The sequence below is a fragment of the Macrotis lagotis genome, chromosome 4, assembly GCF_037893015.1.
Source record: "Macrotis lagotis isolate mMagLag1 chromosome 4, bilby.v1.9.chrom.fasta, whole genome shotgun sequence".
In the NCBI taxonomy this organism is placed as follows: Eukaryota; Metazoa; Chordata; class Mammalia; order Peramelemorphia; family Peramelidae; genus Macrotis; species Macrotis lagotis.
Genome location: NC_133661.1, coordinates 53,468,530 through 53,484,197, shown reverse-complemented (window position 1 = coordinate 53,484,197; position 15,668 = coordinate 53,468,530). Strand labels below are relative to the sequence as shown.

The 15,668-nt window shown below is 36.0% G+C and overlaps 1 protein-coding gene across 1 annotated transcript in view; it reads right to left on the bottom strand.

Moving 5' to 3' along the window:
* MCU (mitochondrial calcium uniporter) overlaps positions 1-15,668 on the bottom strand; it is a 165,909-nt gene that overhangs the window by 99,069 nt on the left and 51,172 nt on the right. The gene's annotated exons all lie outside the window — the stretch shown is intronic.

Below are 15,668 nucleotides of genomic sequence, written 5' to 3'. Positions count from 1 at the left end.
ACAACCTTGAGGTTTTCAGACTGTTTTCAAATTTCTAATTTGCCAGTCACTATTCCTCCTGAATTTCACTCCATGGGTTTCTCCATCCCTAATTCCCTCCAAAATTCTACATACTTTCTGTTTAAATCTTACCCTCTGACATGGAAACTTCCAGATTACTTCAGCTCTCTTGTGATAGCAAACTATTTTTCTTTAATTCATTAAGTGATCCTTGACTTAAAACATTTCTTGAACGAATGTTAACTTTTCATATCTGTGTGGCTTATTTCTTCAGAGAAGAAGGGTCTTCATAGGTAAAAGTGAAACTTGGGACTCCCAACTGATCTTGTGTCTTTCCTTCTCAGGTTCCAATTGTCTTCTGCACTATCCAATCTATTGGTGACCTGCTAGTGGACCAGTTCAATTCCATACTATCCTCCAGTCTTGATTTCCTGAACCCCTTATCATTTTGCCAATTATGCCCTGCCAAACATCAGCATTGGATTACTCCCACCATCTGCTACTTTCAATTGTGATGGAGATGAAGAAAATTATGTAACCTTTCTGTATCCACAACATTTATGTTATACAATCAACCCTCATTGCTCTAGGCAATCCCACTGAGGCTGTCTTATCAACTCATTATCCTAATCTCTACAGCAGGTTTTCCCAAACTTTTTCATTCCTTCTCAAATCCCAACACAGCTCCCTCTTCCTTCATCCACTCACTCAGCTAAGACCCTTCCTCATATTTTACAGAAAAAAATCACCATGAGCTCCCTCTTCATTCTGCCCCTTTCTCATCTCTTATCACTCTTTCTCCTGCCACTCTATTTTCACGCCTCTCTTACATGAAGAAATGACCTTATTCCTTACCAAGGTGAACCTCTACTTTCTCAAGGAACACCATTCCATACTGTCTCCTCCAAGAAACTGATCCTCTGTCACCCCACTCTATAACTAATATTTAATTTCTCCCTACTTACTGGTTCCTTGCCTACTACTTACAAATATGTCCATGTCTCCTCATCCTCAAAAAACCAACACTAGATCTTTCCATCTGTTATCCTATATCTCTTCTGCCCATTATGGCTAAAATCCTTGAAAAGGCCTACAAAGATGCCTCTGCCTTCTCTCTCCTCTTGCTCTCCCTAATCCCTTACAATCTGGCTTCCAATCTCATCATTCCACAAAAACTGCTCTCTCTCCAAGTTTATCATTGATTTGAGATGTCATTTGCCAAATTCAGGACCTTTTCTCAGTCCTCAATCATCTTGATCTTTCTGCAGCTTCTGATATTGCTGACACCCTCTTTCCCTTGAGAGTCTCTTCTGTTTAGGTTTTTTGGACACCAGTCTTTTCAGGTTCTCCTCCTCTTTCTCCAAGACTGCTCCTTCTCAGTTTCCTTTGCTAGATTCCCATCTTGGTCACTCTCTTTAACCATAGGTGTTCTACAGGATACTCAGTATTACTGTTGAGGACAATACCATCATTCCAGTCTCCCAGGCTCACAACTTAGGTGCCATCCTCTAGTCCCATCTTTCATTTCCCATATCTAATCTTTTGCCAAGGCACAGTATTTATCTTTTGAATATACCCTTCTCTTCTTTGATAGTGCTATCACCCTGGTACAGACCCTTATCACCTTAATACTCAGAGTATTACAACAGTCTGCTATTGAATGTTCCTGTCTCAAGTCTCTCCCCACTATAAAATATCCTTCATCAAACCCCAGTCCTATTCATCTAGCCCAATCCCCTACTCATCTAACCCAACCCTCTAACTGATGCATGAATCCCACTTTCTCCTACCTTTTGGATTATTCTTCATTGATCTAAATTGGTTATTTCTCAGATTTCTCAATTTCTCATTTCTTCTTTTACTACAAAATATTCTGTAGTTCTAATGTTCTATAAGAAACCATAAATGATCAGACTCTAGAGAAGCATGGAATGAATTACAGGAACTGATGCTGAACAAAGGGAACAGGACCAAGAAAACATTGTACGACACTGTAAGTTGATCAAGCTTGATGGATGTAGCTCCTCTCAGCAGTTCAGAGAACTGGGACAAGCCTAGGAGACCAGCTATGGACATGCTATCTCCCTTCCAAAGGAAGAAAACCAAAACAAAACCAAAACATCCCTTCAGAATCTGAATGGGCACTATATTCACTTTCTAAAAACTTCTTTTATGTGTTTCTTTTTATCATTTGATTTTCTTTCTTTTCCCTTGATCCTAATTCCTCATACCAAAAATGACTAATCTGTAAACATGTTAAACACAAATGTGTATGTACAAATGTGCATGTACAATGTTCGCCACTGAGGGGAGGCAGGTGGGAAGGAAGGGTGGAAGAAAATTATGTAACTTAAAGATATGCATGTGCATTGTGGATGAATGTTGAAAAACTTTCATTATGCATAATTGGAAAAATCAATTGAAAAAATATTCTTAGTAACTCCCAAATCATCACAATAATGCTGATAATTCCCACATCTTTATATCTAGTTCTGCTCTCTCTCAAGTCCAAGACCCATATAGATAACTATCTGCTGATTATCTTAAATGACCTACCAGCACTCAAATTCAAACTATTCAAAATTTCAACCTATTTTTCTCCCCCAAATTTGACAGTTTTCCCAAGTTTTCCTCTTCACTGGATGGTACCACCTTCCTTTGAGTCATTAAGCTCAAAACTTTAGTGTCATCAGAGAGTAAGATTCTTCCCTATCCATGCCTGACATCCTATGAATCATCCTAGCCCCACACTACTGCTCCCCATGCAGCTACCACTCCAGTTGATTACTTCTGACCTGGACTGTTTTAATAGATTAAAAACAAATGCGTTGCTTTCAATTTCTTCTCACTCTAATCCATCCTTTATGGACTTGCCAAAAGCATTTTCCTAATATAAACCCTAAAGCAATCGCATATGTCAGTCAATCTGTGAAAGTCAAGATGTGGTCTTCTGTAGGATATCATTTGCAGAAGCCTGCTAATTTTCTCCTATTTCCTCTACTTGATACTTATGCAGCTCTTTCCCATGATGATTTTATTAAGAAAATACAACAATATGAGTTGGTGGTTACTAATATTCTTTTGATCCCCTTTATTCAGTAGTAATGCCATCTGTTCATTTTTTCCAGTTGCTTCCTTTCTTCCCTTATTTCAGAAATTTTGAAACTCTCACATCACACTCAAAACTGTGTCACCTTCAGCAGTCTGTGGATACTTGATCTGGACCAGCTGCTTCTTCTTACTTTTATCTTTAGTACCATCATTCTACTTTGTTAGCACACAGATTTTGATGTTAGAATTCAAATGTAGCAGGTTCCTTTCTCATGAATGATGACAGAAATGGTGACATTATTTTGCTCTGTTTTCTTCCTTCCAGTTTCACCTTCAAATAAATTCATTTGGTGTGGCCTGGCTTAACTGGGTCTCCTGCTGAGGTGTTTTTTTTTTTAGGTTTTGCAAGGCAAATGGGGTTAAGTGGCTTGCCCAAGGTCACACAGCTAGGTCATTATTATTAAGTGTCTGAGGCTGGATTTGAACCCAGGTCCCCTGACTTCAAGGCCGGTGCTCTATCCACTGCACCACCTAGCTGCCCCCCCTGCTGAGTTTTCTGAAACCTTTTTTTCTCCCTTCACCACTTCTTGCTGTTTCATAAGGTAATGCTGCATCATTTTCCTCCATAACATTTTGAAAAAGAGCTAATGTTTTACTCTGGTGTTGCCCTTGAATGGCATGACTGGATTTGGCAAAGAGATCAAGAATTTATAACCTGAAGTTGTATCACTCAATCAGTAAATATTTATTAAGCACATAACTTTTGCCAGGCTGAGGGGGGAAAAGACAAATTCTGACCTCAAGGAACTGCCAATCTATTAAGGAAGACAACATGAGAACAGCTATGTATAAACAAAAGATAGCCAGGATAAACTGGGGGTAATCTCAGAGGGAAGGCACTAAGATTAATAAGGTATGGGAAAAGCTTCTGAATGGAGATGAAATTTTAGTTGTTTTCAGTCTCTTTTGACAGCTATTTTATATTTACTATGCATAGTAAATCCTGATGTTCTATATTGAAGTCTTTTGCTTACAAATTTTCCATTTATTTTTTGAAATCAGCAGATCATTTAAATAGGTCAGGCTGCAGGTCTTCTTACTATACTCCTATCATCTCATCTTTATTTTTCTTCTCAATTGGTGTTGATTTTTTATCTTTGCTCTAATATATCAATAGTTTGCATGTGCCCAGGCATCTTTAGGGATGCCTCCCACAGTGGTAATCAATCATGCCTGCCAATATGTAACCAATCTCATTTTTTGTGATGGTACTCAGTGCTTGTTAGTTCAGGTCCTTCTAAGGCTTTTAAAAAAAACAGAGAAGTGTAAGATTTCTGTGGAATCTGCAAGATTTTGGTCTGTTGTTTCTTAGTCATGAGCCCTATTTTAAAACCTTTTCCTTTCCTGCCAACCCCCTCTCCTTTGTTCTACTTTGCATAGAGGCACTTTAGTAAAGGTAGCTCGGTGGATAGAGTATCAGACCTGGAGGTGGGAAGACTCATTATCCTTGAATTCAAATATTAGCTGTGAGACCCTGGGCAAGTCATTTAACCCCATTTACCTCAGTGACCTCATCTTTTAAATGAGTTAGAGAAGAAAATGGAAAATTACAGCATCTTTGCCAAGAAAACCCTTAAATGGGGTCCTGAAGAGTTGGCACAATTGAAGTGATTGAACAACAACAAACACTTTAGTAAACCCCACATTGTCTACCACTGCCAATTTCACTGAGGGAGAAGAGGACCCTATAAAATTAATTTCTAATTATTATTATTATAACATAATAATATAAAAGAACTAAATTATAATAATGCTTTGTATCTTTGTATTAAGGGTTATTATAAGCAAAAAGTGCATGACTACAAAGAAAGAATGAGATGCTCTAGTCAGTCAAATTTTCCAAATACCTAAAGACTTCTTAGGACTCTTTAAAATATTCCCAACTGTTTTAACTGAGTAATCTTGGATAGAAATCTTTCTTAAAATCAATCACACACTTCTCTGCCTTCTTAGCTAGGTTATACTGATTATAATTTAACCTAATCTTGGTGAGTTATGGTTATCACTATGAATAATACTTAGTAAATCCTAATGTGATAGAATGTTTCTAGGACTATTGAAATATAAAGTTATTTGACCTTCCTGAAGTGAGAGCCCCAGATTGCTTTTTAAATTCTATTTTTCTTTGTAGTTTTGTTTGTTTTATGTGGAGGGAAGGGTAGATTTCTCCCTAGCTAACAAACTATTTCTTGCCCCTTTCACTGCTGTCTGGGTGCCAATCTACAGAAGGTCTACTCTTGCCCTCTTAACTTGCTACAAGTAATTTTCTATGAAGTTGGAAACAGATGATCAATCTTAGAACTGTGTGTAAGCAAATTCCTAAGGGAAGACCAAAAAGGTTCTTTGTCTGAATGATATTTATTTTGGTTTTTCAAAGACCTTTCCCTTGGAAATAGAGCTAGATGAAGTTTTTATTAAGCAGTTAAGTCCAAGGCATTCTGCAAAGTCTTGGGGACACTAATACTGGCAAGATAATCCCTGTCCTCAATAGGTTTATATTCCAGTGGATAGAGAACAGAAATGGTTCTATGGGAGTAAAAAGGCCAATGTGAGGAGACAGTACATGGGCATAAAATTCATTTCTCAGAGCTAGAAGAGCCAGAGGTACTTATTTCAGATTTCAGAGTAAAAAGAGGGAAATTATTGGATCCATAGTCAAATCACCACTTCTTTGTGCCTCAGATTCTCACCTTAAGATATAGATAAAATACTTCCTACTTTTCTTGGAGTGAAGAATCAGTCTTGAGGCACAATGTACACCCTGATAGTTACCAAATGCCCTAAGAGATGACTTAATCGGCTTAAGATGAATTAAAATTAAACCAGTATCAAAAAAAATGTTATTGGAAACAATCTGGTTACAACCTCTTATTTTACATATGAGGAAGCTGAGACCCATACGGACTTGCCTAAGATAGACAGTGAACATTAGAAAGTCCAGCTATGTCTTTTGACTTCAGTTCAGTGTTCTTTCCTTTATTGCACTGCCCTCTCAGAATATTATTCTACCCTTTTTATTTTGAGATGAGGAAACCAAGTGACCTGTTCAGAACATGTAGCATGAATGTTGAGACCAGGATGAAGAGCTAGGCCCCTACTGCCTCTCATTCAAGAGTCCTACTCCATGGATAATGGCAAGCCTATGGAAAACATAAAGTAATTCTCTGAAAATTATCTGCCAAAACTTGAACCATCACCATGCTGAGCCACCCAATAGAATGTTTGGCTCCAGGGACCATTTTGTTTCTCTCTCAGTACCCAGGAGCCTTGTAGGTGACTGTTGTCTGTCAGACTGGATTGAGCTACCATCTGATCCAATTTAAATAGGGTTTTAGGTGGAGGTTTTAAAGTTTTTAACTGCCAAATGCCCCACACTATTTCTTTTCCTAGTAACTTATTCATGGTCATTTATAAATTCAATTAATTTAACATGATTTGATAATCCTAATTTTGAAGCATATGGAGAAGATGAAGAAGTCTTACAGAATGGAAACTCAACTACTCAACAATTACAACCTAATTACTTAAGTGCTACTCAAGCACCAAACAAAAACTATTGAAGATGTATCTGCTTTTGTACTTCATTAATTCACAGGATCCTTAAAAGTAGAGGTTATCTAGTATAACATTACATTCTAAAACTGGGAGATAACATCTTCTAGTTGGATGGAAAAGCCCATGGGCCTTAGGGTGCAACTGCAAGACAGTCCATATACTACATCTCCATATGTATTTTTTCCACTCATAAATAATAAGAATAATAAATTTCCACATCCCATTTCTGATGTTAAATTATCTGACAATGCTAAGAATTTGAGAAGTGAAAATTTTCTTTTCTGGGCTTCCAGTTACTATTGCTATTTTGGAGGAAGCAGGACTAAGCCACCTGCAGAAGTGACTGCTGGGACTCATCTCTGCAAGGATGATGGCTTTTGGGAATGGATTGGAAACAGGCCTTGTGGTCTATGGAGCTTTGCTACATTGATGGCAGCTGGTGACTCCTAAATAGGGAAAACACTTCATTTATATTCATAAAATACACAAAACAGTAGTCTAAAAATCCACATACCCAAAGCTTATACAAATCAAAAGCCTGTGGTCCTCAGGAAGCTGAAAGGAAGCATTTAATATAAATGTAAGTTTAATATAATAATTTCAGCAGATATTAATACATTAAACAGTTTATACCAGAGTACTATTAAATTTTCAGAACCAAATAATAATTGCTAATGAAAATATATTCAGATCCTATGTCAAGTCCTAAAAAAATTTTTTTTACATTGCTTGGCGCTAAAAATTTGAAATTTTTGGTTATCTGGATGCCTCTTATTTTCATTTTAGAAAAGATGCATATAAATAACCACTTTAAAAAATGTCTGGATATCAAATAGTAGGCCCTATCTTATTCAATAATAGTAGATATAATGGGCCACTGATCCCCTAACCTTATGATCCAGGCTGAAAGGGAAGAAGCCTAGTATCTAGAATCATTGATGCAAATATGATACCAATATCTGAATCAGCTGTGATGCCAAATTTAAGGCCTCCGTGACCTGGGCTGCTTTCAGAATGGAACAAAACACCCCTCCCCCAAATGTGACTAAAAACTGTTTTAAGAATAGATGCTGTGAGCAAGGATATTGCTACCAGGCAGAAGTCTTCAGAACTGGAAATTCTGATTCATTCACTGAAGCCTTCTTTTTCTTCAAAAGGGCCCTATAGCTGGGCAGCAAGTCAAGAAGACTAGCAACATGGATAACCCAGGATAACTTGTTTAAAGTTTAAGATCAAACTTGCCTTCGTGCTTTCATTACAGAGCCAAAACTATACTTTGGGGAAATTAAGGGAAACTCCAAAAGTGGCTCAGCAAAGCTGATTCAGTTGGCATCTGACTAAAAATCGGATGCTTTGATGTCGTCTAGATTAAGAATGAAGTCGGACAAGGAAAAAAACTACCAAAAGGGACATTAGGCAGTATCTGAGCTGATAAAAGTTCAAGCTACTTTGAAATCTGGAATATGAGTCACTCCACAGGGACTCTAATAAGGAGGCAGATACAATAACTACTTCTGTCTTGTAGTCTTGCCTTTCAATACATTGAGAGAAGATCTGGAATAGAATTTACTTGATCAGACTCAAGGCAAGGTATTGAGTAGAGTCTGTTCATTGTCAAGAATGACCCATTTAGAACAAGTACCACCTGTCTGTCTTGCCTAGTACCTTTCAGAAGATGAATATGCTCAAAAAATCCTTCGAAATTTTAAAAATAAGAGCAAGGGGGAGGGGGAGGCAATTGAGAAACAAAAGCTATTGAAGATGTATCTGCTTTTGTATTTCATTAATTCATAGGATCCTTAAAAGTAGAGATTATCTAGTGTAATTAATTTTTTGGTCTCAGGATCCCTGTATATATTTTTTAAAAAATTAATTAAAAATTTTGTTACAGTTTAAATTCTGAATTATTTCCCGCCTTTCCTCCCTCTCTACCACACAAAAGAGGTCACCATTTCACACATACATACACACATATATATGTATATGTATAAGTTCATGTACATATACATGTAAAACCATAATATACAGATTGAAGCATATATTTTTCTTAAATTCTTCTTGAGATTTCTTTTTCTTGAGGAGTTCTATATTTTCTTTTACAATATGACTATTACGGAAATATTTTCTATGGCTACACAATTTTAAGCTATATCAAATAACTTGTTTTCTCATTGCAGGGAGGGGGAAGAAGGGAGAGAATTTGAAACTCAAAAGTTTTAAAAATGAATGTTAAAACTTGTTTTTACGTGTATCCAGGGAAAATAAAATAAAATGAGATTTGAAAAAAGAGAAGGAAAAACAAATATTTTATTCATTATTAGTCTCTTACTATTTCTCCTTGCAGGGTGCTGATTTATAGAAATGCTGATGAGTTATGTGGTTTACTTCACGTCCAATACTTTGCTAAAATTGTTTCAACTAGCATTTTAGTTGAATCTCTAGGATTTTCCAAATATATCATCATACTATCTGCAAAGAGAGAAAGTTTTATTACCTCATTGCCCATTCTGATTCTTTCCATTTCTTTTTCTTAATGCTAGCATTTTTAATACAATATTGAAAAATACTGGTGGTAAAAGGCATCCTTGTTTCACTCCTGAACTTATTAGGAAGGCTTCTTTCCTTTTACAAATAAGGGTTGCTGATGATTTTAAATAAATGTTTCTTATCATTTTAAGGAAAAATCCATTTATACCTATGTTTTCAATTTTTTTAAAATAGGAATGAGTCTTGCATTTTGTTAAAAGTTTTTTCTCCAGCTACTGATAAAGTCACATGATTTTTGTTACTTTTGCTATTGATATAATCAGTTATGTTAATAGTTTTCCTGATGTTAAACCTTTCTCACATTGCTGGTATAAAAATCACTTAGTCACAATGCAGAATTGTTGTAGTCTCCTAGCTAGTACTTTAGTTAGGATTTTTACATCTATATTCATTACTCAAATTAGTCTAGAATTTTCTTTCTCTGTTTATACTCTTCCTAGTTTAGGTATCTGTAACATCTATTTCATAAAAGAATTGTGGTAAGAATTCCTTTGCCTATAATTTAAAATGATTTATTTAATATTGAGATTAGTTGACTTAAATGTTTGGTAGAATTCACTTGTAAATCCATCTGGACCTAATGCTTTTTTCTTAGAAAGCTAATTTATTTTTCTAAAACAGGTTTATTTAGATATTTTATTTTTTCTTCTGTTAATCTAGGCAGTTTACATTTCTGTAAATATTCTTCTACTTCACTCAAATTGCTCTCACTATTAAATCTTTGCTATCTATTTACACCTATAATTCATTTCCCCTTTTTTTTGAAAAATTGGATGTTATAGCATTTGATACATATAAATTTGGTATTTCAGTATTTTTATCACATCCATGTACACTCTTAAAAATTACTGAGGATCCCCCTAAAGAGTTTTTATTTATATCAATATTTACCATGTTGGAAGTTAAGCTATCTTAATATTATTATGAAAAATAGAAAACAGGATTCCATTTTGAGGAACACTGAATCAATCTTCTCCCTCTTTATTTAGGAATCATCTTCTGTGGCAAGCACTCATTGGAAAACAAGTCACACAACCTCTGAAAGAGAAGTGTTTACAGTTGGCATATAATTTGGCAAAAGAACTCCTAAAATGGTTTTGATTTCATCATCTTTTTCATTTTGATAATAATAATTTGATTTTCTTCTTTTAAAAAATATCAACCAATGACAACTATTTTATTGGATTTTTTCATAAAACCAATTCCTACTTTTATTTATTAATTCAATTGCATTTTTTTAGGCTTTTGCAAGGCAAATGGGGTTAAGTGGCTTGCCCAAGGCCACACAGCTAGGTAATTATTAAGTGTCTTGAGACCGGATTTGAGCCCAGGTACTCCTGACTCCAGGGCCAGTGCTTTATCCACTGCTCCACCTAGCCGCCCCAATTCAATAGCATTTTTACATTCAGTTTATTAATCTCGCCTTTAACTTTTAGAATTTCTAATGCAGTGTTTAATTGGGAATTTCTAATCTGTTTTTTCTCCTAGGTTTTTTAAATTGCATACCCAATTCATTGTCATTCTTTCTCTATTTTATTGATATAATCATTTAGATATATAAACTTTCCTCTCATTATTGCTTTTGTTACATTCCATGGGTTTTGGTATATTTTCTCATTATTAGCATTCTCTTTAATAAAGTTATTTATTGTTTCTATGACTTGTTCTTTAACTCATTCATTCTTTAAGTTTAGGTTATTTAGTCTCCAATTTCTAATCTGTGTTTCCATGGTTATTAGTTATAATTTATAATTTTTATTGCATTATAATCTGAAAAGGATGCATTTAATATTTCTGCTTTTCTGCATTTAACTATAAAATGTTTATGCCCTAATAATGGTCAAGTTTTAAACCATTATTGCTGAGAAAAAAGGTATATTCTTTCCTATTCCAAATCAGTTCTCTCCAGATATGTAACATACCTAGCTTATCCAAGATTCTATTCATCTCCTTCATTTCTTTCTTATTAATTTTTCTGTTAGATTTATCTAGTTCTAAGAAGGGAAGGTTGAAGTCTCCCACTATTAAATCTTTGCTATCTATTTACACCTATAATTCATTTCCCCTTTTTTTTGAAAAATTGGATGTTATAGCACTTGATACATATAAATTTGGTATTTCAGTATTTTTATCACATCCATGTACACTCTTAAAAATTACTGAGGATCCCCCCTAAAGAGTTTTTATTTATATCAATATTTACCATGTTGGAAGTTAAGCTATCTTAATATTATTATGAAAAATAGAAAATAGGATCCCATTTTGAGGAACACTGAATCAATCTTCTCCCTCTTTATTTAGGAATCATCTGTGGCAAGCACTCACTGGAAAACAAGTCACACAACCTCTGAAAGAGAAGTGTTTACAGTTGGTAGAACTATGAACTGGAGACTGGAAACTGTTTTGGAAAATGATTTGGAATTATGCAAGTAAGTCACTGAACTGCCCTTAACTTTTGTACAGTACTGGTATATACCTCAAGGAGATTGATGACAAAAAAAAAAGAGATGATAAATATTTATCATCCTTGTGAAAGGGGGAAAAAGATAAAGTGGGTGCTCAACCATTGAGGAATAGCTGGATAAAATGAGATATGAGTATAAAAAATATTATTGTGCCACCAAAAAAAGCAACCAATATGAAAAGCCCAGTAAATTTGAATGGAGCCTTGTATGAATTGATACAGAATGAAGGAGGTTGACAGAACCAAGAAAATATGTACAATGATCTCAGTCACATCAAGGAAAATTCTCCTAGCCAAAGCACTCAGATCACTGAGATAACTTTTCTTGACTCCAAAAGACTGATGTAACATCTTTCACTCCTTTTGATAATAAGAAGGCAAAATACAGAGACAGAATAAGGATTGTGTTTTCTGAAATAATGTGTTTATATACTTCTCTATTAGAGAGGGAAAATTCTATTAGGCACTGGGAACTCTCCCTGCCCTCATGAGATGTAACTGCTCTGTTAAAAAAAAATAAAGCATCAATAAAGCATTTAAAAACTAAATAGTGTTTAATTAGGTAAACTATTTTTCAAACTCTTAAGATATAAAAAAATTTACACCAGAAAGACAACCTAATATTACCTTTCTTTTTAAGATGAGAATTTCTCAACAAGAAGATGTTATTTATATGCAAACTGTTTGAATATCAGCAGGATATCCTTAAGACAATGGCATATATATTATATTCTTTGGACTCAGAAATAAACATACTTTTGGTTCATTTCAACACCAAAATAGATTCACCTCTGCTCCTTAGGAAGAGAACGCCCCCACAAACTATAATGGTGGTGATTTCTAAAACTCCATTAACCATGGATTCCTAAATTACGGTCCCAGAACAAATACAAATTCACCTATGGGGCACACTAATCACCAACCAGTCAGAACAGAAGCAAGATTTAGTGGGCATTCCATTTCACAGTTGGATGGCACTCTTGGGTACTGAGCTATAGAGGAAATCTAACACATCCACCAATCTAGAAATGTGATTATGAACTCTCACACAATATATATGTATGGACACAGGTGCTCATGCACATGGGAGGGACTCGGGCATACACAGATGTGTTTTCTCATTTCAGCTGACACAGGTTACAAATATTCAAATATTCACCATGCTGCCATTGTGGTGCCAGATAATGCTAAAATAAAGCAGGATTTGGTCATACTGCTCCCCCCCAGTCTCAGTGCTTCCATGACTGGCTTATATGTGCTTTTCATAAATAAAGTTATTTTTAATCAAAAGAAATGCACACTGTGCAGAGGTAGCATGACATAGTTCATCAGAGAGCTGGTGGCAGTCAAGAATTCTTGGGTTCAAATCCTGTTTCTGACACAGACTGACTTGTACCCACTGACAACAATCCCTACTTCTGGTTATAGAACAGTTGCTAATTTGTACAAGAAGATGGAAGGAGTGTTAACATTTGTTATGTCATTTGACTCTTAATAATGACTCTTATGGCCTCAATTAGCTGGCTTGATGAGAGGAATGGATGGGTTTAAAGGCTGCTGACTCCACCACCAAGAAGCTGAGATTGGTCAATTAAATGGAGTTCCTAAGCTGAATTTGCAGCTCAGGAAACCTACCTGAAATCATTTCTTTCTTTTCACAGTCTTAAGTATAATGATCCCAGACTTCCCACCCACACTGTGCTATCCCAAGAGTAAAATGAAGTAAGATACCTAACAATGCTCTGCAAAATTAGAAGTACCCCAGAGCTCTAAATACAGTGGGCACCCCATCAGTGGCATCCTACTATAAAGCTCCTGGATAAGGAAGGACTGACCACAAGGGACAGGGAAGTAAATAAGCATTACAGGCACTTGGCTAAGTACTTTCACAAATATAATCTTATTTTACCCTCACAACAACCATGTGAGGTAGGTGCTATTTTTGTCCTTATTTTACTTTTGAGGAAACTGAGATAACCTGAGTGTTTCAGTGCACAATGGAGATAGCACATTAGATCTGAAATCAGGAAGATCTGAGTTTAAATTCAGCCTCAGACACTTACTTACTTTGTGACCCTGGGTAAGTTACCTGACCCTGCTCGTATCAGTAATCATCTTTCCTTTGGAATTGGGTCTGTGAAACATCAAAAGTTCAAAAGAGCCACTACAAATCCACCCACCAAGCCCAAGAAGGACCCATCTAGTAGTGGGCTAGCTCAGAAACCAAGACCTGTCCAGACCTACATGGAAGGTAGAGACTTGTCCATTAGCTATGACCACCCAAAAGGGAGTTCAATGTTCAAGTTTGAGCCCACACTCCCCAGAAGTTCAAGTTGAGACTGTCCTCTCATTTATATTTCTATTCTTGCTGTGTTCCTCAGTAAAATATCCCTCTGTAAAAGTTAATTGATGTTATTGGTGACATAGAGAAGATATCAATGGGTTAAATAATGCTGGAGCACTAATCTCTAGTCAAATGATATTAAAGATATATAGTTGATACTAAAGATATCTTTAGTAAAAATACTAAAGATATTTAATTGATAACTGATTTAGAGGAAACCCATCAGACTACAAGCTTGAGTCCAAACCATTAGGAAAACCCCTAGGATACCCTTAGGACCTGAGGGAGAGAAGTAATCCACAAGGATCTGACAATCTGTTAGCATACAGGTGGGTTGAAGGAGTAAATTCATCATCGACTATTCCTAAACCTCATTGAACAGTTCCACAATTTTGCAATCTGTCACTGAGCTACCTGCCCAAGGAATGGGCATGACAGAACAAAAAGATTACCCTAAAAGGGAGAAATGGATTTGCTTTATGGATCCCAGAGAAAGAGATATCGAGATCATCCAGTTAACAACAATTCACCAGTATGGACTGCTGCACACTTTACAAAAAAGTTTTCATAAAGTAATTCAAAAGGCTGACAAAATCCCTGTAAGGACCACTGTCCCAAGATTATTATCCTCATTTAGCAAAAAAGAAAAGGAACAGGCCAAGAGATTTGCCAAAAGTCACACAGCTAGCAAGAAGCTGGGGCAAGATTCAAACCCAGGTCTCCAGATTTGCCCATGCCTTTTGAGTCCTTGCCATCTGACTGACCCTGGGAAGCTAGCAAACTAACCTGTCAAGGGTACCACTCCTTCCATCAGGACAGGGCTGCCAAGTGTCAGTAATAACTCGCATCTACTACTGATAATATACCTTCACTGTTTTAACAAAACAATTTGGAGATTTGATGGGCATGAATAATTGCTGAAGCACACCAAGAATCTTGGCTGCCAAAGAACAGTCTCATGTATAGTGTATGCTGCAAAGAACTGAGTTGGTGAGGTTTATCAAAATAACAAAATGAGGTGAGGAGAGAGAAATACAAACATCATTTAAAAAGTAAACTCCTAAGGTGAATCAGCAAGATAAGTAAGTTTCAAAGTAGAGTTGACAAAGAGTTATCATTATAAAATAATTAATTCCACAAACATGTCCTAGGTGTCTATTAACAAGCAAAGGCCTAGGTGTTAAGACCTGAGCATATATAGAGAAAAAAATAGGCCCTGCATTCAAGAAGCTTACATTCTATGTAGGAAGGGGGGAATTTAACCAGAATAAACATACACACATACACACAAGTAAGCACATGCACATGCAAACACACACAATTTGAGAAAAGAAAAAGCACTAATTACAAGGCAGAGGTTTCCTAAGGGGTAGTTAAAGGTGCTGAGGACACAGAGGCCAGTCAGTGGTTAAACAGGTGTGCATGTGTTTTAAAATTAAAATTAATTTGACAATTATCTGGAGAATGGTTGAAAAGGGGGAGTCAAAAGGCAAGAGTAACCCAACTAATAGCCTATTAGAGTAATTTAGGTGATATGTGACAAGGACTTCAGCTAAGGTAGAGGTTATGTGATAGAAAAGACTTTCTGGGAAGGAGTTTGGCTATGAAGTGGGGCAGAGACATGGATGAAGTTTGAGATGACAAGGT